This window comes from Neofelis nebulosa, chromosome 4, assembly GCF_028018385.1.
Source record: "Neofelis nebulosa isolate mNeoNeb1 chromosome 4, mNeoNeb1.pri, whole genome shotgun sequence".
Taxonomy (NCBI): Eukaryota; Metazoa; Chordata; class Mammalia; order Carnivora; family Felidae; genus Neofelis; species Neofelis nebulosa.
Window position 1 is genome coordinate 11,423,974 of NC_080785.1, and position 24,680 is coordinate 11,448,653.

The 24,680-nt window shown below is 41.5% G+C and overlaps 1 protein-coding gene across 12 annotated transcripts in view; it reads left to right on the forward strand.

The window, feature by feature from the left end:
- The window catches only part of TPK1 (thiamin pyrophosphokinase 1), a 354,405-nt gene that overhangs the window by 280,693 nt on the left and 49,032 nt on the right, over window positions 1-24,680 (forward strand). The gene's annotated exons all lie outside the window — the stretch shown is intronic.

Here is a 24,680-nt window from a genome sequence, read left to right on the forward strand (position 1 = left end):
GCGCCTGGGTGGCTCAGTCGGTTGAGCGTCTGACTTTAGCTCAGGTCATGATCTCGCGGTTGGTGGGTTCGAGCCCCGCGTCGGGCTCTGTGCTGCCAGCTCAGAGCCTGGAGCCTGCCTTGGATTCTGTGTCTCCCTCTCTCTCTGCCCCTCCCCCACTCATGCTCTGTCTCCCTCTCTCAAAAATAAACAAATATTTTTTAAAAAGTTAAAAAATTAAAATGACACTTTGTGCTAAGGAAGATCTCCTTTCTGTCCTATTAAATAAGATATGCCTTGAGAGCTCCCTCAAAACAAGAATTTAAGGAACCCTGTCCATCACTGTGATCCAGTTCTCCCGTGTCCAAAATCCGGAAGTTTGCCATGTCTGTGGCTTCCACCACTAGATGACAGGCTTTCAGTCCACAGCGAAAACCATATCGTTTTTGGTTCCTTGTTGTAAATCACCCATGGTTCAAGGCCAGCGGCCTAGAATGGGCCAGTTATAGATGCCCTGAACTACACACTTCCATTTTCTGAATCCCACCTTATTTTCTGGGCTTCTACAGAGCAGCAATTGCCTTTTGAAGATTTATACCCCCACCTAGATGTGATCTTTCGTTTCCCAGAATCTTCAAATCACTTTGCAAGTCTCTTTAAGGCACTCATAGCCTGGGATTGTAGTGTCGGTGTAATCTCCTTCGCCCCTTTCCCTAACTAGATCATAAATTCCTTAAAGGCAGAAACCGGGTCCTATCATTCTGGTACCCTCTAATACACAGTCTACATGCCTTGGACATTAATCAGTGTAAAGCTTGGAAGGAAGAAGTGATGGGTTTGAGTAATCAGTTCTGCCACTTGTTAGGTATACGACCCTGTGGTTCACTTCTCTAAGCCTCCATTTTCTCATCAAACTGTAATAGTGATAGAGAAAATAACAATGTCCTAGAACTGTCGAAAGGATTAAATGAGATAGTGTACATCGAGTGCTTGGCACAGAGTATTATAAGTAATGGATACTATCATGGTGATGATTTTTATGGGGACCCAAAATATCAATATTAAGAGAACCCACGAGTGGCCAGTCGTAACTGATTCTGTGATTCTGATATCAATGACATTCTAAAATATTGGCTGTTACAGAGCCAATAATATAGAATACCAAAAATTCAGCTGTGAATACAAGCCTGTATCCTTAATTAAGAGAAAAGTGAACAGTGGAAAATCACTTGTGAGTCTTATAAATAGGAAATTGGATTTCCTAATGGGTAATTTAAAATACTTTGGGAGCATAAATACACCTGGAGCACTCAAGCTCTAAGTTGGTGACTCAGAGAACAAGGGCACAGAATCCTGAAATAAGCAACAGCAAATGGCCACTTAAGCTCTTAAAGAGCAAGTTGCGGAAAATAAATTAATTCATTTAAATATGCACGAATCTCCTGAGTGGTGGAATATGCTGAAATGGTGCTGAATGATTTCCTTTGTTGTGTGTGTTCTGAAGGATTAATAATGCCTTGCACTTGGTGCCTTGAACCTTTGGTTAGACTCTTTGGCCTTTTTAAATTGTTTTTAAAGCAATTTAGATGATACAACCGGAAATTGCAGTCAAAGTACAGATTGGTCTCATTGATTTGGAGAAGTGGACAGCAGGTTGATCAAGGGATGGATGGATCCCTGAGGGAATGGAAAGGGATTTGGATTAAAACGTTAGAAAAGAGCTTTGGGGAGCTCAAAATTATCTGACATAATTTTGCAGAAACTTTGAGAAGTTTCAAACTTTTCAACCTTTCTCCTGAGATATGTGCCAGCATTTAATCAGCCTCTCTGATACTGTGTGGCACAGCAGTTTGGGTCCCAAGAGTCAGTATATGCCATTGTAGACCATAGTGTATATTTAGAATATTGATCAGAATTATCACTCAGTTATTTCCAGCACTTGTCAGGTCCTTTCATTTTCATTATGGGAACCACAGACACGAAAATCCTGGTCCTTCATGTAAAGGAGAGGGGCGAGGAAGAGGGGGCAGAGACATCAAAAGCAGAAGCAAATGATCAGCTAAATGACTGTAATATTCTAGGCCATGTTCCGATTTGTGAAAGGAGGGGGCTTTAAGGAAATTACTGTTTGCCCTGCACACACCGGTTATTAGGGCAGCGCTTCATTTTTGATGCCAAGGCAGTAAAAGGGAGCTTGGCAGCAAAGTGGGGGCTGGAGCCCGGGACCCCTGAGCGATGGGGTGGATGAAGCCTAGGAAAGGATTTGGCAGCCTTGCCTGAAGAATAAAAATAATGAAAAGAATTGCCAAGAACCATAAAACCAGGAGAATAGGGATATGAAATACTTCAACTTGATTTTCCCAACATGGAGAAATATTAAATCTATTCTAAGTCTGTTATGATGTCCATGTATTATTGTGAGTTTCTGTATTACAGTAATTTATATGTTGCCATAGGGCTATGAATAGGATCAAGTCAGATCAAGTTTTTGTTGTAGTTTATTTTTTTTTGTAAGTTGGGAAAAACACTTACTTTTCCACACAGTTTAAATAATTTGTAACTTGCGTGTGTGTGTGTGTGTGTGTGTGTGTGCGTGTGTACGTACACATCCCTATTGTTGAATATTTCCTTTGATGCCAGAGGCTCGTCATTTATATGCTAATTTGTTCTCTTGGTAAGCTATGATATGTCACAATTACAAATAATCTTTGAAGAGAAATCTTTTGTAGCAACTATAAAATGAAACAGCACATTCGAGGAAGATGGTGTAGGCTCCACAAGAGTGTGTGATGATAGGTCAGAAGGTACTGATGTAGTTCAGGTACACACTAGAGGTGGTGGAGGTGAGAGATGCTGTTAGAAGTGTCGGTGGGGTCACATCCCAATGGGGCTCACAGACTGTGAGAGGAAGGTCAGATCTCTCTGTAGGCAGTGGGGAGAGATTTTAAACGGAGGAGGGAGGTGATCCCTTTTGTGTTTAATGAAGATGACTCCGGAATCATTGTAGGAATCGGATTAGACAAAGATACAGTATTTGTTTTCCTTTTTAAAAATCAGCCCAAATATGAAACCAGAACCTTATGTCATTTATCCGAATAAGCACTTAAAGAAGTATTTCTCACTTATTCCAAAGGGGTAAGATCTATTGAGTGACATTTTAAAGAAATGGTGGCTACATTAGATATATTATCTTTTTCATTCTGTACCGTTAACCATTGAAATTCCAAATTCAACTTCCTTGTCTGCTTGAAAGAGGGTATTCTCTTTTTCAGGCCTATAATCTGTGGAATGACTTGGTTCTTGCCAACAAAAACAAGACTGGAAGTGTCTCTTATCCTTGTGAAATGTGACAAATCTCTGTGTCGTTTATTCTGTCCTGTTGCTGTCTCCCAACCAGATGACCTACCACCTTTTTTAAAACAAGTTGATGCAATTTAGACAACCAGTTGTACTGTAAATGAAGTTCCGTAGATATTAGGAAATTGACACAGTTCCATACATACAACCACACACGCACTATACTGCACTTTGCACTGCCTGCTGCTATTTATAGAAAGATTATACTTGTAGGTGGATTTCAGATATTACCTACAGAGCCATGCTTCTGTAGGTACCCACTGTTCATCGATGCTTCATTAAGAGCATATGCCGTATAATAAATTAAAAGCAGACATGTCAAGAACTTTTGGTATGAAATACTGTTCTATCACCATTATTTTTCTGGTGATTAACTTGCCTTTCTAATAGCTTTGAGAGATGTTTTTCTAATCAGTGCACATGAGCTGTCATCAAAACTAGAATTCCTAATTCTGAGCCAAAACAGTTGGAGACCAACCAAATCAGGACCTTTAATAAGGTTTATGGGGGGAAAGCCATCAATCATTCATTCCCTCTCCTAGCTCTGCGTACATTATTGAACAATTTTGTCAAAGGTTTTCTACTAAAAAAAACTTTTAAGAAATTTGAATAGTGTACCTATTTGCATGTAGTATTATCTAATCAAAATCTGATTTGCAAGGGTGAATCAGCTAACATATTCATAATTTTAATCGTGTTAACAGCTCTAAAATTGGCTGATAATTACCTTAGAATTAGAGGTTCTAATTTGTACATTGGTAATGTGTTTCCAATCACCAGCCAGTGTAATAACAATAATAAATTATACTTCTGTCTTCACTGAGATCATGATGGACAGCTAAAATCGGATATTCCCACCAGAACTGGATATCAGACTTTTTCTCCTGAGTATTACAAACTTCTGAAGTTTCTGAAGATGCAGGGCCATTTTCAGCCTGTGCTGGTCAACCCTCTTGGCATTCTCAGTGGAAGTCTGTGGCCAGGAACAGCCTCCTCTACATCAGCACCACTGTCGGCAGCTGGGCACAGCACCGAGCTAACTTGCCTTGTACACGACTGAAAGCCAAAAGCTTGACCACACAGCTATACCCATATATATATGGGTGTATATGTGTGTGTGTGTGTGTGTGTGTGTGTGTGTGTGTGTGTGTGTGTATGGATATGTATATATATGGGTATATATATATATATATACACGTATATATATATGGGTATATATATGTGTATGTATGTATATGGGTATATATATGGGTGTGTGTATATATATATATATATATATATATGTGTGTGTGTGTATATATATATGTATATGTATATGGTAGGCATCCATCAAATTAATACAAATCAGAGAGGCCTCAGAGAAGACAAGTCCATTGCCTGTGATTATTTCTAACAATATGTTTTAAATCTACAAAATAAGGGTAAAGTATGTTAACACAGGGATTTTTACACATTTCCTTAAATTGCAAAACCCTTTGCTTGACCAAGATTTTACCTAGAACCTTAAACCATAAAGGTGGATGAACAACTGTTTTGTTTGAGGTATGATAACTAGTGCTACCACAGATAGTGACTTACCACGTGTAGTTGGGGTTTTTTCAAAGTCACTGAAATGAATTCCTAACACTGTACATACATTTCTAACTGTGTGCCCTCTGCTTTATTTTTTCTGCAAGAAATGATAGCCAATAAATTCGAAGTGAATACTGACTGCTTCCTTGCGTGTCAGAAACTCTTCTGAGGCATGTCTGTGAGTTGTCTCCTGTAATCCAACAGTGTGAAGTGCCATTTCACAGGGAGGGTGAGTAAGGTATAGGGATGAACTTTGTGGCTTGGAGTCACAAAGCCTGTAAGCACCTGACTCCAAACCCACGTGCTTACCACTCAGATACCAGCTCCTACCGAAAGCAAAACTAAACCTTCGCCAGGATCGCAGAATTCACAGAGCTGCTACAGAGAGATTTTTGTCAGACCTACTTTAGGAGAATTGGGCAGAGAATTAGTTGCCCTGTGGTTTTCTGATAAATTTTCCCACAGGCCAAGGGTTTTGTCTTAATACCTTCTTTTTTGACCTCTTGGACTATCTCTGAAGCAAATGAGGGTATCAAGCGTGACTGCACACTGGAATAACCTGGGGGTAGTGGAGGGTCTAATTTAATTGGTCTATCTCAGTTGTTGTGTAGATGGTGGTTTCTTGGGTTTTTTTTTTTTTGTTTTTGTGTTTTTCCCCCCATTGTGGTTTTTAACTTTCCCAAGTGCTTCTTTTACAGTCAGAGTTAAGAAGGGCTGCATTTAAAGCTAAGCTGTCTTTCTGGGGTGTCTGGGTGGCTCAGTCAGTTAGGCATCTGACCCTTGATTTTGGCTCAGGTCGTGATCTCAGGGTTTGTGTGTTCGAGCCCTGCATCGGGATCCGCATTGACAATGTGGAGCCTGCTTCGATTCTGTCTCTCTCTGTCTCTGTCTCTGTCTCTGTCTCTTTCTCTCTCTCTCTCTCTTTCTCTCTCTCCCTCTCCCTCTGACCTTTCCCTATTCTCTCCCTCTCTCTCTTTCTCTAAGTAAATAAGTAAACTTAAAAAAATAATTGAGCTAAGCTGCCTTTCTGCTGTGTTCATGCCTCTGTTCACATAGGACATCACCGAGATGGGTGTAACTGACAGAGTGGGACGGGCTATTCAAATCATTCCAAGTCTCCCTATAATAGGAACACGTGGCGATAGTCCTTAAGCCACTCTTCTACAGTTCTTTAGAACCCAGTATTCCCTAAAAATGCTCAAATGGGTTCTCGAAAAACAGTCTCAGTGGGTCCTATTCGTTGTACATATGTTTTATGACCCCCTCACTTTGCACCTTTGTGACATGAAAAGGAATCAAATCTCAAGTTTGGAAGAACACTGTTTGGGATGATAGAACGTAGGCCTGAAAATGGGAACATTCTGTAGGAAGGGAACATCTTGTTTGTTTAATTGGCAGTAGTGGTTAAAAAACCTATTCTTCTTAGGAGGCTCTTCTTATTTCTTTAATAACCCACATTGCTGCTTTCAGCTAGAGGACGTGTCCTCTGTAACGCCTCCCTTACAACCATGACAGAGCCAGATGATTCATCCAGGGAGGAACTCGTGGGCCCGGCATGCCTCCATCTACATACACACACCTACGTGTACACATACACAGAGATGGGGAGGGAAGGAAGGCAGAAAAAGAAGAGATGATTTGCATGCCTGTCACTAAGTTTTTTTGCCAAGGGTGGGCAAATAGATTAGCTCTTTTTTGTGATTGTATGTGCCACCAATTGCACTTCCATCTAGAGTAACTCAATATATTCCTCTGTTTTCCTGGAAATAAAAGTAGATCATATGCCATCAAAACAGACTTATTTAGTGGCATAACCCCACCTGCCCCAAAACATGCATATGTGTTCCTCTTCCCCCTACTACCAATTTTGGTTTATTGTGATTTTTTTTTTAACTATGACTGTTTAGTTCCAATAAATTCACTTAGGCTGTCATAGTAAGGATGCTCCTTTATAAATTATAAATTAAAATTTATATTGTGGTTTGCTCCTTTTTTCCCTGTGTTCAGATTGAAATTGTAATTTTTTTCTGTTATAACTTTATATTTCCTGTAGATAAGCTTTCTTCTTCTCTGAGGATTTTGTCAGAACATAGATTAACAGTATCCTTGGAAGGATGGAGACAAACACTTGCCTAGAAAAAAAACACGACTGGAGGAGGAAAAAATAACTGAGGTCCTTGAAATCAAAGTTCATTCCTTCCATTTGCCAGCAGTATTCTCTTCAACCTGAGAGCAAAACACCAGATTCTCTCTTGGATGCGTACCCTCTTAGTAAGTGCTGACTCCAAATGCCCAGAACAATTAGTGTTGAATCAGGGAATCCCTAGAGTTGTACTTCACTTTATTATTTTTTTCAAGTAAAATGCATCGCATGCAATAGTGAAATAATTATGTAAAATGATACACTGACCTGATAGTAAAGTTGGAACATTCTTTAAAACAAACTTCCCAGCTGGCCACTCAAGCCTGAGACACTGGGAAAAAAGAGTAATGTTATTGCTTTGACAGTTCATTTGTTGATTTTCTGATCCAGACTGTTACCCTGCCAGGATTTTGTGAGCCCTAGGGTCCTCGTTGGATTCCCTTCCATACTTCAACCTCTAGATAATTGAAAAATAAAATCCTTGTGGTCTGCTTGAGGAATTGGGGGTCAGCATTGATACATTATATCCTTTCTTTCTCTTTTTATCCAGAGTGTCATTCTACTTTCTCATCATTCTAGCATCCTCACTGTTTCTGGACCTGAAGCATTTGTCTCTGTATTATTCCTCACTCTTTATTTCTGTCACTGAAGTTCAATTGGCCAGATGGAAGGGAACGGTGAGAGGCTGCTTGAAGCAACCATCTCCAAGGAAGGGGAAAAAAAAGATGAGAACACCTCATCTCTCCCCTGTCAGCTCTTTAAAGTAGTGACCTGCTCAGACAAAGGGTAGGAGAGATGACCCACTTAAGCGGGCATAGGTGAGCTAGTATTCATCAGCCAGAAGAGTCTGGCAAGGCCTCTCCTTCAGTGCAGAGCATAAATAGCCAAGAGGGTGAGGACTACAGGGCATCTGTGTCTTTTTAGCGGTCTAATGGAAGAAAGAATTTTCTTCGTGGACAAACGTTATCTTGACGCTCAGAGGGCCAGGATGATTAACGGCCAGACTCGCCATCCCTCCTGTATGTTGCAGGATTTACTTGTAAAGGAATGGCCAGTCCAATGCAACATGCTTATTGAATGTCTGCTCAACTATGACTTGTTTTCTAGCTTTGTAGTTGAGCCAGAAAAAGCCAGTGTAATTCAAGTATATGGGAAGAGAGAGCAGTCTGATCCTATGGCATAGTTGGAACTATTTTGCCCCTCTTTTTCCAGTTACATCACATCAGCCATTAGTGACCCTTGCGAAAAGGTTAATCAATCAGTCAGTCAATGTGAAATAAAATAAAAGTCTGGGTTTCAGGAACAGGAGCCTTGACCTTTCTCTTTTTTAAATGCTTTAGCTGACTGACAGCAGTTCCTTGCTCCAGACCAAGAAGACAGACACCTTTCCTCGCGTTCTGGTCTGACTGCTGTGGTGCCTCTGTCTTCAACCCTTTGTCCTTTACCTTCAGCAGATACTAAATCTACGTCCTTGCAGAAAATGACTTAACTTCCTGGGCTGGGAAGTAAAATTCAAGTGCCATAAGAAGTATTCTTTTGGTTGAGTCAGCCCCAGAATCCACAGGAATGATTTATTATGAATCACTTTATCAATGAATCATTTGTCCACTTCGAGAACAGACATTATACTATACCTGGCAACAAACTAAAATAGATAGAGCAAGATAAATAGAATGATTTCAGCAGTTCAGCCTTTGTGGGACCCAGTACTTAGTAAGAACGTTTCATTACATTACAAATTAGAGTTGTGTCCTGCCATTGCAAAGTGATTTCTGCTTTTAGAGCGAATGTGGTTTTCATAAGCACCCGATACGATACTTTGCCGTGTGGGGCAGTGATAACAAGGCTCGTGAGCCAGGCCTTGTCATTGTTGGACCTACAGTGCCATCTACAGAATAGATTGAATAATGTACATTCCACGTGTGCGCTTCAGATAATGCAGCCACAGGGGAATTAATCTGTGTATGTGCTTCCAGTTAGCTGTGTACAGACAGGAAGACTTTGTTGCTACGTTAATAAAAGGTTATGTGTTTGCAAAATGCTGTTATTGTACTTAAGTCCCTGTTAGACTCCTAAGGGAATAGAGTGTTGTTTTTCATTTTGTTTCTTATTTAATTAACCAGAGAGCCCATTTGTTTCAGAAGTCCATTTGATAATCTTTGTATGAGGTAGTAGTTAACTTTCTGGTTACTTTGTGTGGACTGTATTTGACTTAATGTTAGTTTCATGATTTACTTATTTATGGTGTCCACTGCTTACATCAGTCGCTCCCTGCCAGAACATCATCACTATGAGAGATTTTTTATCTATTTTATTTGCTGATTTTTCTTAAGAAACTAGAACAATGCTTGCACAAAAGCAGGTACTCAGGCGTCCGTATGTGAATGAGGAAATATCACTTTGCTAGTAAGAGGACCATATGTGAAAAGTCAGTTACCCTCTTTGAGTCTTAGGTTCTTGTGTTTAAAATGGGACGCTGGGGCAGCTGGGTGGCTTAGTCGCTTACGTGTTCAACTCTTGATCTCCGCTCAGGTCTCGATCTCAGGGTTGTGAGCTCAAGCCCCGCATCAGGCTCCATGCTGGGCATGAAGCCTACTTAAAAAAAATAAATAAATAAAAACAACAACAACAAAAACGATGCCAATACCTGTTCTTCCTATCATTGTGTTATGAAAATTAAATGAAATAATGAATGGCAAAGTACTGTAACCTGTAACGCATTATATAATTTAGGCATAATTTCCCCAAGTATTGTTGTTTTGTTTTGGTAGAATTCTAGCAATGCAGACCATATAAGACTCTCCATCTCCCCCATAATTTTCTGGGGTACTTTTAAAATGTACATATCTGGGCCCCAGACCATATAGGTGGGGGCCTGGCAATCCTCATTTTTTAAAACATTTAGATAATCCTGAAGTACACAAAAATTTCAGAACTTCTGGCATGAAAAAGACGAAAATTGAATCCAAAATGAAAGTCACTCCTTTAATATTGCCCCTCCCTAAATTATTCCCTGATAGGAAGTTGTTTCTGATAAGATGTATTTCTTTGTCATAAAGGAAAATACAGAAAAACGGAATCAGTCTATTATTATTCAGTTTATGGTATAGCATACTACCTAATTTTTATAAACATGTAAATAGAGGGATCTAGACATAAGTAAAGATTCCCTTAATACATCAAAAGTATCCAATGTTAGAGAATTTTACAGATATTCCACCAAGTATAGAATACAAATGTTATATAAAATAATTAAAAAGGGAGCAAAGCTTTTATTAGACTGATTTTTAATTTTATCTAGGAAATGCCACTTGTTAGCCTTTATATAAAATGCTATACAGTATATTATTACTATGTTTTAGCATATTACAAAAATAGTTAACTTCTTGGCATTGAGGTTATTTCTCTGCCACCTTCTTTAAGCCTTTTTGAAGGAATAAATGGGAAAGGCCCTATCTTTAAAGTGACCAGATTTGCAGATTAACCATGCAAGAAGTAAAAGGGTTTTTAGGGGTTTGGGTTTTTGTTGTTGTTGTTGTTGTTTTGTTTTGTTTTGTTTTGTTTTGATAGCATGTAAATATCTCTTAGGCAAGTTAAACATGTTTTTACTCAGTGTTTATATTTTATATTTGTTTTGAGGACAGTGTACGCTGAGTCATTATCTACCCTATAGCACTTGCCTTACAGTCTCAATGAATAAATCAGATGTTTACTTTAAAACAGGGGAGGAGTGCTTTGGATAGTGGCTAAAAGTGGAGTTGGCAGCCAGGTCATCTTAGGTGCAAATTCTGGCTCTATTACTAGACGTACTCCTTTAACTCATCTTCTAAGTATTATGTGCAATCATATATTTTATCCCTTATTCATGTATATTCATTTATATAGTCTTTTTTTTGGGAGTGGGAGTATCCATATACCAAGCACCACCATGCTGGTCCCGTCAAAGATAAATCAAGCTCAAGAATTCCCGGGCTCCCGTGACCCCTTTGGGGAAGGGGTCATAATATAACGAACAGGTAAAATACAAGTATAATAAATAATCAAGACAAGTAGATGCGGTGATAAGTGGCATGGAGGAAAGGAGTAAATTAAAACTATAGGGAGTAATTGAGGAAGGGCACATCACATAGGGTTTCCATGGATGGTCCTTTTGAAGAGGTGAGATGAACAGAATGAGAAGGAAGTCGGCATGAAGAGAGCTGGGGGAAGAGAATTCTGGACAGGGGAAGCAAGTGCACTGTGGGAGGGGAGGGGGCTTGGTGGGCTTACAGACCAGAAGCGCGGCCTGGGGCTGGGGACGGTGGGTGAATGGGCCTTGGGTGTGAGATAAAGAGGGAAACACCAACAAGACCTTGTAGGCCGTGGACAAGTGTGCGTTGGGTTCTGAGAGCAATAGGAAGCCATCTAAGGGGTTTAAGCAGGGAGTGATACTGACACACGATTTACATTTGGCAGAGATGACCCACAGAGGTGTAATTTTACCTCCAAAATATTTCCCCTCATCTCCAGTTCTAATACTCTGGCCTCAGTTGAGCTTTTTATCTCGTACCTCATCTACTAATTGTCTCCCAGCCTTCGGTTCTATCCCTTCAAATATGTCCCTCATAAAACTGCCAGAGCAGACTGTCCAAATTCTCTTGTCAGTTTCCCGAAACGTCTGATGGATCCCCTTCACCTGCACACGAGCTGAAGTCCAGGCTCACTAACCAGCTTGTCGGGGCTCTTTATGGCATGGCCTCCATTGTTTTAATGCCCGTTCCTCTCTATTCTCTGTCTGCCTGGCGCTTTTTGTTTTTACTACAGCAGGCTGTCTTCCATTCCCTGTACCTCCCATCCTGTTCCCACCTCCCTGTCTTCCTCTACTTCCATCTGTCCTCCCTCTCTTAGACCAACTCCTCCCTTTAAAACAAAAAGGGGGGAGGGGGCCCACCTGGGTGGCTCAGTCGGTTGAGCGTCCGACTTCGGCTCAGGTCATGATCTCGCGGTCCGTGAGTTCGAGCCCCGCATTGGGCTCTGTGCTGACAGCTCAGAGCCTGGAGCCTGTTTCAGATTCTGTGTCTTCCTCTCTCTGCCCCTCTCCCACTCGTGTGTTCATTCTCTTTCTCTCTCTCTCCCTCTCTCTCTCTCCCCCTCCCTCTCTCTCTCTCTTTCTTTCTCAAAAATAAATAAACATTAAAAAAATAAATAAATCTTCCTGTACTCTTTCCCTGCACCACTACAATCCAGAACTCACTGTGCCGTATTTCTACTTAAGGGCCTTTCCTGCCTGTGAGTTTTCCTGAAGATTTTGAGAGAAATGTGCCTAGTGTCCAAGGACTTTCAGTAAAATGCTGGATAGAGATCTGGGGTAAAGATAGCCATGCCGAGGGGCGCCTGGGTGGCTCAGTCGGTTGAGCGGCCGACTTCAGCTCAGGTCACGATCTCTCGGTCCGTGAGTTCGAGCCCTGCGTCGGGCTCTGGGCTGATGGCTCAGAGCCTGGAGCCTGCTTCCGATTCTGTGTCTCCCTCTCTCTCTGACCCTCCCCCGTTCATGCTCTGTCTCTCTCTGTCTCAAAAATAAATAAAACGTTAAAAAAAAAAAATTTTTTTAAATAAAAATTAAAAAAAAAAAAAAAAAAAAGATAGCCATGCCGATGAATGAGATCATGTTTGTCGAGTTCCCAGCTGGTGCTGGAGCACAGTCTTTATGGACACTTGGCACTAACCTGGTCATCACTCACCATCCTTCTTCTTGTCTCCCACTTTTGCCCATGTCTGTCTGGCAAGCTGTCTCTCCCTCCTATCATGTGCACATACTTAACACCGGGCACTCTGTTGGTAGGCCTTGCAGACAGATGGAAAAATCCTGGATCTGTCTCCAGAGGACTTGGACTCCAGTGGAGGAGCTGGAGCAGGCTCGTAAAAGAATAAGCCACTAGCCTAAATGTGTAGGATGAAGTGATAGATGACGTTGTGGACAGGAAGGGCTAGCCTTGAACTGAAAAGAAAGTCTCCCCTCATTTATTTCTTGGAAAAGAAGACTGCAGAAAAACTTTGTATTACTGAGCCTCCATTACCTTTCCAGAATATCCTGCAGCATGCTTCCTAATGCATCAGGAAATTCTCACGAATAAGTCACTGTAATGTCACATCTCAAAATATGTGAACAAAGGGTATTTTTAGGAGTTTTCCTGCATGTTTCATTTTGTATGCAACCTCTAAGAAATGTGTATATATAGTTGAATATACTTACGGTTTGATGTGTCATAAATCCCATTACTCTTTAAGATAATCTTACTTAACTGCTGATGAATGTATTAACCCATTTTTATTACTGGAAATATGCTTAAATGGATTCTAGTATGAAAGCATTCAAAGTTTGAAAACATAATTTATAAGAAAATTATTTTTAAAATATATAAAAGTAAAATCCATTCAAATTGGATCATGCGCGCGCACACACACACACACACACACACACACACACACACACACCAGAGCTCTATCCTAATTGGCTTTACAATTATATGTTTTGCTATTTTTTTCTCAGAAATATAAAAATATCCAGTGTCTAAGCATTTAAGACATAAGACATTGTCTTTCTCTCCCAAATATGTAATTTTTAAAAAATATTTATTTTGAGAGAGAGAGGGAGAGAGAGAATCCCAAGTAGGCTCCATGCTGTGAGTGCAGAACCCAACACAGGGCTCGATCTCATGAACTGTGAGATCATCACCTGAGCCGAAATCAAGAATTGGATGCTTAACCAACTGAACCACCCAGGTGCCCCCAAATAAGTAATTTTTAAAAATTCAAACTCTAAGAAACAGCAATTTAAATATCACTCATTTTGTAAAAATGTTTGTTTATTTTTGAGAGAGAGGGAGACACAGAATCTGAAGCAGGCTCCAGGCTCCTAGCTGTCAGCACAGAGCCCAATGTGGGGCTTGACCTCCTGGACCATGAGATCACAACCTTAGCCGAAGTCGAATGCTCAACCAACCAAGCCACCCAGGTGCCCCCAGTATCATTCATTTCCATAAGCCTGACTAGCATAGCGGTGATGTACGACTGATCTCAAAAACACTATCGTCACTTAGAAGAGACACGATCTTGTATGTATATGAAGACTATAGGGTGTAGAAAATTCTGTTATGTGTTCCAGAAAATATGCAATAAGGAGTACATTTAGAAGATGGGTCCCCTGGGTGGCTCAGTCGGTTAAGCGTCCAACTTCGGCTCAGGTCATGATCTTGCAGTTGGTGAGTTCGAGTCCCGCGTCAGGCTCTGTGCTGACCGCTCAGAGCCTGGAGCCTGCTTCAGATTCTGTGTCTCCCTCTCTTTCTGCCCCTCCCCTGTTCGCACTCTGTCTCTCTCAAAAATAAATAAACCTTAAAAAAATTAAAAGAAAAAAAAAGGACATCTAGAAGAAATCACTGTCTTGCTCTGCGAAGACCTCACAATTCAGATTTGAGTTGAGCTGGGCCTTTATAGTTAGGTAAGAGGACTAGGGGGGAGAAAAGGGAGGTAAGAAAGGAGAAAATGAACATTCCTGGCGGGAGGAAAAACATAAAAACACATGTGGAAGCAGGAACGAGCCCAGACAACCCACCTTCTCCCTCTGCTACTTAAAATACCCTGAAACCTAATTATCCTATTATTCAGGCTAAAGATAGGCCTCTCATAGCCTCCAGCAAAGCCACCTTTTATGCTGCCGCATAGAGAAAAGAACTGGGGAGAACAGAGGTTTCAGCCTTCTTTGCAGGTAGGAACACATTTGAGTGTGAGACAGGGAAGGGGCGAGAGTACCGACCTGAAAATAGCACTTTTCACCCTTGACCAAGGTTTCAGGTTTCTTGAGTGTGTTTTCAACCAGGATGCAAACAGCACCCTGAAGCATCTTAGCTGAAGAACAAGAGAAATTCAGTTAAATCCATTTTGGATAGCTTGAGAGTTAATACATTTTGTGCCTCCCCTCCCCCTCCCCTCCATACCTCATCCCTCCGTCCAGTGGGTTTAGTTAAAATTATACAATGGCAAAGGCTCAGTGTAATGTAAATTCCCCCACAAAGTTGTCACAGCTACATGAACACAACCCAGTAGCGGGTCCAGAAGTAGGTGAGCTAGGATTTTACCCTTTAGTGACATCACTCTGCTGTCACCCGGGTGTTATGTTATATAAATATTTCTTTTCAAACTAAAAGAAATTGTACAGAACAAAAGTTTGAGAGTTTAAGATCCTTAAATTAAGCTACATAACGTAGAAAGTATAACAGTGCATTAACAAGGGGGCAAGAAGCGAACAGAAATCAATTCAGCATGTGTCTGACCAATGAGGTATGATTTGGAGTTAACACACACACACGCGCACACACACACACGCACACACACAGAGCCGTGACAGGAGAGGCTGGGAGACCTTTCCAGAACAGGAAAAAAAGAAAGGTCATCAGTGTCCTGTCAGTGACCATCTTGGGTACTTTTAGAGTTGTTTGTGATGCTCCCAAAAAGACGTCATGGATGAAATGAGTATGTAGAAACTTTGAGGCTGATTGTAATCCTGAAAAGAGCCTGATGGAGAAACCCCACAGACAAAGCCTGGTTTGGAGGGTGTGGGGGGGTGAGCGGGAAAAGGGTCGAGGGACGTGGCGGGGAACTGTGTGTGCATTTGCGGGGAGGAAGCTGGATGGGTGTATAAAGCAGCTTTGCCTCTTTATGTGATTCGGTAAATAAACAGAAAATATGCTTCAGAACCACAATGTCAGTTACTAGCTGCCCAAAGGATGTTTTTCTTTGCTGGTCTGAGGAAATGTGGCAGGTGATTAGCTCTGTGTTCTCACCGCTCTCCAGTCATTCCCCCGCCCTCCTTCAGCCGTGGTACGGGGGAGAGAGAGCATATATCGTTCCTGTAAATGAAACACGCACCAGGGCAGGCATACGCATTTGATAGTGTTAATCGCCCCGGATGTTTCTGTGTTAACTGACTTTGAACTGCTTATGGGTGGTAGTCGCCGCGGGCTGTGATTAGATAAATGGATGCAAATGGTAATTGTAACTGATGAATGATTGATGATGCCTTTATGTGTGTCTCATTCTGCACCCTTGGAAGCAGCCCCTGGCCTCCCAGAAATGTAGCCCGTAACCAGAGGATGATGATCAGTCTAAAACTTAGGCTCCAGTTGGTTTTCTTGGCAGGGTTGGGGTCGGGGGGAGGCAAGAGTGTGCAGCACAGCAGCTCTGGCATGTTCTGGGAAAACTGGGGCACTTTTCTCTGGCCTCTGTCTATCCCCAGTTTCACTACTTCATGTGCCAGATCACTGCAAGTTAGAGTAAGAGGGCCAGGGATGGGGTCTGGGTCTCAGCATGGGGACTTAGAAAATCTAGCCAGTACCGCATTGCTGATTTCTGAATTAAAGACATCCAGCACTAGACAGCTAGGCAGCCTGGGGTGGGTACTGAGCCTATAGCTCTTGGTTTAAGGATCACAGGCCTACATTAAATAATAATAATAAATATATGTATACATACACATATATTTAATTTAGTACAGCATTTCCTAAATTTTAGAACACATTAAATAGATCATCTAATGCTGTTCAGATACGATGGTGATTCTTGGCATCTCTCCAAACAGGGTGTGTGTGTGTGTGTGTGTGTGTGTGTGTGTGTGTGTGTGTATGTGTTGGGGAAAGACCTATTTTGATCATGTTTATTGAGTGTATTTGACTTTCTGAAGCAAAAACACAAGCAACATATACATCAGGGTGGAAAAAAACAGAAGCATGAACAGGAATTAAGTAAGGCTGCTGTGACATTCCAGTGGTACATCAGAAGTTTCATCAACATATTCAAGATTTCCTTTCTTTTTCCTCTCTGAATCCAGAGAATGAATCCTGTCTCTTTGGCCCATCTATCTGAACTCTTGTCCAACCCCAGAGATTGCAGCTGAAGTGAGGTTGTCAAGAATACAAACATGAACTGATGAAAAATTAGAATGTAGATTGCCAAGAAGCCGATTTATGAAATGAGGCTTACTGAGGACCTACTGCATATTCAGCACTGTTTTCTCTGCTGGTTCCCGGTATCTGGGAGCCAATCATCCTGGGCAGAAGGAAGGAAGTGGGGGGTTGGGGGGACCAGAGCAGAAGTAGGCCTGGAGCCCGAGGACCAGTGTCCGGTCACATCTCCTTCCTGGTGCAGTTTATATGACCTTGAAGAATCCTGTATTTCCAGCTTTTTCTAAGGTGAGAATCTTATTATTTTTCTTTTTTTCTTCCTTTTTTCTACTGTCAACTTTTTTCCACAAAGAGTTTGGCAGAACTTAACAATAAGTCGTCTAAAATAAAATGACAAAATAGAGGAAGAAGTCAAAACTCCAGTAGAAATCAGACGCAGATAGTAGGACAAAAAGCACATAATTTTAACAATGCAGGCATGTTGCAAAATTCAAAAAAGATAATATATGGAACTCTCTTTACACTTTTAAGGGTATTAACTGCATGGTATTTTGCATAGTTACAGATTCAGGGGCAAGAACTTGGAGCCAATAGACTCTTACTGTTTACAAAGTTTTGTCTTCGGTTGGTGGTATTGTTTTTTAAAGAATTGACCAGTACCTCCTTACTAAAAGCGGACTTTGATTTGAGTGAAAATCCAAATCATCACTAAAGACAGGTAGAGAAGTGGACTCCATGGGCTCAAACCAAGGGTCACTGAAAGGCAGCAGGAAAGCAATAAAACCATCAGGAAGGAATGCACTAAACCGTTCTTGTCTGCTAACCACTTTTTAATTTTTCTTAAGCCTGGTCATTTCTTTTTTTAGTGGGTAGAAACACAGTTTGGCAAGAATCATAAGGAAACATGTGGTTTCCGTTTCCGACCAGAAGTCGGTAGATTCTTGTCTCCTCTGGTCCCCGTATGGCCTTTGCAGGGATGCTGACGACTTTGGCTTTTGTTGTGGGTAAGGTGGGAAGACCTGGTTTCTCCTCTGGCTTCCTGCACGACTTCCTCTTTATCTCTGATTCTCCATCCTTTGAACACGCCCTGCCGGTGCGTGGTTCTTGGGCCTTGATCCTGCTTAGTTATTCTCCGAGCTTCCTGGTGTTCGGTGTCTGGCATGCCCAGTGGTTATTGTTTTCAGTACTTCTTCTGGTCCTTTCTCTCCTCCTCCTCCTGGGATTCCCATAATGCTTGCTATACCTTTCCTGCTTGGGTATTCAGCTTTCTGGGGGGTTTTTTGTTGTTGTTTTTTGTTTTGTTTTTTGTTTTGTTTTTTTTTTTTCCTGTCCCTGTTTGCTTTGCTTTTCAGTATTGGAAGATTCTGGTAATATCTCCTCAAGCTCAGAGACTCTTTCCTCAGCCATGTCCAGTCCAGCAGTGTTGCCGTCAGAAGCCTCCGTTGTCGCTGCCACAGTGTTTTGACTTCCGCTACTTACTTTGGGTTCTTAGAATTTTTATCTCTCTCCGCACATGGCCCATTTCTTCCTGCATGCTGTTGACTTTCTCCTTAGAGGTCTGAGGATATTAATCAAAGTTGTTTTAAATTCCTGCACCCCTACCATATTGAGCCTCGTTCTGATCCTTGCTCTGTCTCTTCAAACTATTTTTGTTTGGTTTTGGTTTTTTGCCTTTTAACATACCTTGTAATTTTTTCTTGATAGCTGGATCTGATATACTGGGTAAAAGGAGATGCTGTAAATAGGCCTGTAAGGTGGTGGGGAGGTGTGGGAGGAGATGAACATTCTAGTGATTAGGTCTGTCAGTCTAGTCTGTCAGTGAGCCTGCGCCTCTGGACTGTGCACTCCACACACAGGCTCCTCAGGTGTTTCCCCCCTCTCCCCACTTTGGCGGGACAGGATGGCTGATGCGGGCTGGAGCTCGGGATTTCCCTTGCCTCCCGGTCACTTGGGCTCTGATGGTATCTCCACAGGCTAAGCTCTGGTTAAGTACTTCCTCCTGAGGGCAGGCCTTGTTGAAGAGAAAAAACAGTGCGCTGCTGTATTTCAAAATGGCCCGTTTTCCCTTCCCCCTGCCAGAAGCACAGCGGGACTTTTCTCTGGTATCGACTGTGGGAATCTGGTCAAGCTCCTGGAAGTGAAACTCACAGAAAATACGGTGACTCCCCATGACTGGGTCGCCCTGGAGAGTTTTCATCCCTCAGCCTTGTCCACACTGAGGCTCCAGCAGTTCATCTGATATAGTTCAGGTTTTCTTATGAGGCACTGGCCCCCACGGAGGTGTGGGCTTGAAGGTTCCGTCCTGGTGAGATCGGATTCTCTGTTCACCCATTGGTCTCAATTTGGGAGCAGCAGTTTACCCTTTGACCTCCCTTCCCTTAAGGATCTGAGAAGCGTTGTTGCTTTTCCAGTTCATCTTTCTACTTTTTGGGACAGAGTTGAATCGGAGGATTTTAAGCAAAGGAACAACCTATCTGACTGACATTTTACAAGGAATACTCGGGCTGCCATATTGTGAAAAGACTACATGTCAGCAAAGGCCAGTGTGTCGGGCCTCCGCTGTGTCTAGACTTGTTGAATTATTGAAACATCATTATATTTGTACAAACTGCAGCTCACTGTTCTGAGATGTGAGGGATAATGGGAGTTTCTAGGCCATCTGTGGCTATGAGGTTCATCAGGACATCTTGCATGGAGTTCAAGGGAACCTTGGGAAGTCTGAGCACACGTGTCTCTAGATGGACATATGGGGGTTGGGGAAGCATTAATAAAATGCTAAAAAATGCTGGGTTTTATTCTAAATCTCACCTTTTTTTATAAGACAAACATCATTCAGCAGTTGCTGAGTTAGGTAGTCAATTTTTTTTAAGTTTATTTGTTTATTTTGAGAGAGTGAGCAAGCGGGGGAGGGGCAGAGAGAGAGGGAGAGACAGAATCCCAAGCAGGCTCCACACCCTCAGCGCAGAGCCCAGTGCAGGACTTGAACCACAAACCATGAGATCATGATTTGGGCTGAAATCAAGAATTGGATGCTTAGCTGAGCCACTTAGGCACCCTGCAAGCCTCTTAATTCATTTTTAAATGTCATTGATGATCAAAAGAAATCTTAAGGTTGATTTGGGGTATAAAATTAGTGCCTCACTCTGAATCAGAACAGAGCCCTGTGACTTCAGTTCACACAGTCGTTCTGGACTCCGGCTCCTTCCACCTGCCACTCTACCATTCCTGGGTGCAGCTTTGACGTGCTGGTACCCCAGGTGGCTAGCACTGTGTCCCGTTAGTGTGCCAGGCCAGCAAGGTAGAAGTAAAGGAGCAAAGGCATCCGCTGTCTTTTTAAGGAAATATCCCTTAAGTTGCTACAAAACCTCTGCATGGATGTTTTTGCAAGAGAGTCTGAGAAATGTCATCTCTGTTAGCGAGAGCTGTGAATCCAGATAAAAATCAGCGGTTCTTTTATTCTGGATGAAGACAAAAACGTGTATCGGGACAATAAGCGGTTTCCACCCAGCCTCTGAATGACGCGGGGAATAGACGTTTGCTTGTTGTTAGCCTGGGTCAAGACAAGAAATGTGGAAGACTGTTGGGTAGTTGCTGAATTGAACTTAACAGTTTGGCTCCGCGTATTTTCCTATAGGCAACTTTCCCTGGGCCACTTGAGCCATTTATTTTTAAATCCATCCTCTATTTAAACTGCTGGAGTTCACACAGATTCTATAACTCAACCCCAGATGGCTGTTTCCGACCAGACTTGGGACCATCCAGATCCATAGTCTCGGGGGTTGTATTCTGTTCCACAGGAGACCTACCACTGTGTGATGAGAGGAAGGTGGTGTAGGAAGGAGTGGGGACGCGAAAAGAAAGAGAAAGGAAGGAAAGAAAAGGATTCCTACAGAGTCATTGTATACATAGGATGAAAGTAGGAAAGCGAGGATTCTCCAAACCCCGAGAGCCAGGTGAAGCCCTGGTGACATGAATTGGATTCTCAGCTCCCCGTATGTTTTGCAAAAGTAAAGGGAAGATGGGTGGGAGGGAATTGAGCCGTCTGCATAAGATCCTAATAATCTGGCTGGATATTGTGAGTCACCCACTCATTACTCAGAAACCCCTGTCAGGCTCTGTCAGATGTCTACTCACACTTTTTTTTCCCTTCCCACTTATTTGGGGTCTTTTCTTCCCTGTTTAGTTTAAATATGAAGAAAAGACTGGGGGCAGACAGGTTTCTCTTGTATCTTGAGTCAGGATGTCCGTCCCGTCCGAATGCGAAAACTCCGGTAAGGGAGACGGACCCTTGGTCGGCAGTTCAGGCACGGGTTCGGGGTTCACGGCCAAGAGCCCCACAACCCTCTGTCATCTGTGGCGGATGACCTGACAGCTACTCTGCAGAACCTGCAAACTCAACTTGGGAAGAATAAACGCAAAATATGTAAATGAACTGGAAACCAAATGCTGTTTCGTTTCGACACTTAGTAAGAAAAAATGCTCACCTACCTGGGTTTGAATTTGGGCCGTCTCCATCCCGTGCGTGTGTGTGTTACGCTGGATGGAGCTCCAGACGGCTCCGTTTCTTTCCAGTCTTTGTTCCGCGGCTACTAGAGCAAGATTCACAGCCTAATAGGTTCAAGAAGTGAGGGACGTTTTCTATCTTCTCTACTTGTTGCGAGGAAAACCACTTAAAATGTGGACTGAAGAATATATTTACATTCTGTCAGCCACCTGCTACATTTTTGTCTCTTTTTTTTAACCTTGCTACCACCTTTTTTATCTCTTTTTGTTTCAGTTTATTATCGCAATTCATAAAAGAGTATGTGGAGCTTGGCTGATCTGATAACTAATTCAGAAAACAGTGTCAGCCTATCGTGAAGAAATTACCCGAAAAGAATCTTGAAAACTAGAACCGTGCCTTTTGTATTCTTGTCCCTGCTCAGCTGCATTCAGCATGGGCTTCCGCTGGTCTAGCCTGGATCTGTACATAGCTGTGATGGTTTTTTCTGCTTGTATCTAGGAGCATAATATATTACTTAACAAAGTAGCTTCTAAGTATAAAGGCCTTGATTAAAAGAATATAATCATTTCTCCTACAAAACCACCGTACCCACATTTCCACCACATCCCCGCCCCTTCAGGATTCTGAAGGTGACACTCTTTGTACTGTGGGTGGGACAGGTGAGTCAACAGACCCTTAGAGTCACTTTTATAATTTGTCATTAAAATTTCTGTCTATGTGAGCCCAGCTCTGGAATAACCATCCAGTGATTACAGTCTGATTATTTCAAAGGCTGTTTTAAAGAATTTAAAAATGTATCTATCAAAGGATGTTTAGGAAGATTAACTTCCAATTTAAAGTAAATGAAGAATGGCTTTGGGAAAGGATGCAGAAATCCCAGGGGCCTAAGGGAAACACGGAAAGGAAGGAATGCACTTCTTTTTCAGGCCCTTGTTCCTTTGAATTTTAAACTTGTCTGAATTCTGTTGCTGTTTTCAGCTATCACGTTGATCTAGGAGAAGCAAATGGGGCACTTAGAGTCTCATTCCAGACCGGAACTGCCTCTAGATTGATTGGTAACAATGGCAAGGTGGCTGAAGAGAAGGAACTGAGTGCCTTTGTTTCTTCCTGACCACAGGTGTGTCTGTCCATTTAGTCTGTGCCAAGTACAGAAATAGCAGGTGCACACGGTTGAGGGATGTCGTGACCGGAGTTTTGTGCTTCTAGGAAGGCCAGGAACACTCCCTCCTGCCCCGTTTAGCACCACGGGATTGTCAGTTATTCTCCCAACTCTGCCTCTGGAGATCCACTCATTCTGACATTTCAGTTCAAGTCAGTGAACAAATGTATTTTGAATCCAACCCTTACGTACAGCCCTGAGAATTGTAAAGGATTCAGAAATTAATGAAGGTGGTCCTATCCAGGAATTTCCAATCCAGGGGATGGGCACACATATTTTGTAAGAACGTATGTTGCATGATTTCTAACTTCAAACCAAAAATAAGAACTAAAACCAAACATAGAAGTAAACAAAATTAATTGCAAACTTAAAAAAAGAGGATAAAAAATATATATATACTGACTACAAGAGATCCATTTAAAGTGAAGTGACATAGAAAGGTTAAATGTAAACCAGGTTAAAAGCACTAACAAGAATAAAGCTGTTGTTGAAATTCCTATTAGGTATAGTTGGATTCAAGATAAACTATGTCGAGAGAGATGGATGAGGAATTTATAATATTTAAGGACATAATTAGGGTATAAGTATATACACAAATACCACTGCACCAAAATCGATACGCATATATTATATGAAAGTGAAAGAAACTGACAGAAACACAATAGTGATTAGAGGCTTTAATTAACCTCTGTCAGCTTGTGACAGATCAAGAAAGCAAGCAAAAAGAGGTGTAAAAGATATGAATTATAATTAGTAAGATTTACATAACAGATTGATATACGTTTATTTGTATGTATATGAAATACAAACACAGCTTATAAGCGTATGACTAAAATAATGATAACAGAACTACTTTTTAAACCACTTTGGAAGTTCACAAAATTAAATGCCAAAAAATTTCCATTTTTGTCCCTGAAATAAAATTATACATTCTACATTCTGAAACAATACAATAAAACTACAATTTATAAGAATTCATTAATTCATAACAACACATTATGGTAAGTAAAAATGTACTCTTTAACAACTCTGAGTCAAGAAGAATATTTATACATTATAAGAATTGAAAAAAATCCCCTGCATATCACAGGCTACAGTAAAGTTTGCTTAGGAAAATATATAGCTTTTAACACTTGCATTCTAAAAATGAATTTGTTTTCGTGGTGTCTGGGTGGCTCTGTCGGTTAAGCGTCCGACTTCAGCTCAGGTCATAATCTCACAGTCCGTGAGTTCAAACCCTGCATCAGGCTCTGTGCCGACAGCTCGGAGCCTGGAGCCTGCTTCAGATTCTGTGTCTCCCTCTCTCTCTACCCCTCCCCTGCTCATGCTGTGTCTCTCTCTCTCAAAAATGAATAAATATTAATTTTAAAAAATTAAAAAAATAAAAATGAATTTGTTTCTAACTCAAGAAGCTACAAATAGAATAATACAGTGTACCTAAGGAAGTCAAATGAAGGAAATAAAAACTATCAAAGGAGAGATTAAAAATGACAGAATTGTTCAGGTAGTCAAAAAGCTGGTTCTTAAAAATAGAGAACAAGAAACCCCGAGCCCGTGGACCATCAGAAAACAAAAGGAGAAAGCACAAAAAGTAATAGAAATGTAAAAGGACAACCATAGTTACAGTAGAGATTAAATGAAACAAGTAATGTGCAAGCATCTACCAGGTACATTGAAAGCTATATTTATTGCAGCAAGAATATGGCCCTGTGGGGCAGGCCCAGAGTCCTTTATTGAGAGCAGAATTGAGAAGGAAACGTAGATTTACACCTGCTGAGATTGTGAAACATCCCCAAAAGAATAGGACACTAGGTTTATAAACGTCTGATTAGATCTTAGAATAATTTCCCTTCCCATCTCTCTTGAAATGGCTACTCTCTCATGAGGGAGAAAGCTGCTCATTGAGAAACCATTTTCCATTTGGAAGGTAAATTTTAAAGCCGGATATAAAACTGCACATGCTATGACTGGACTGTGCAAAACAAAAAATCACATCCGTGCATAAAGATCGAAAGTGGGAAAATATCTAAG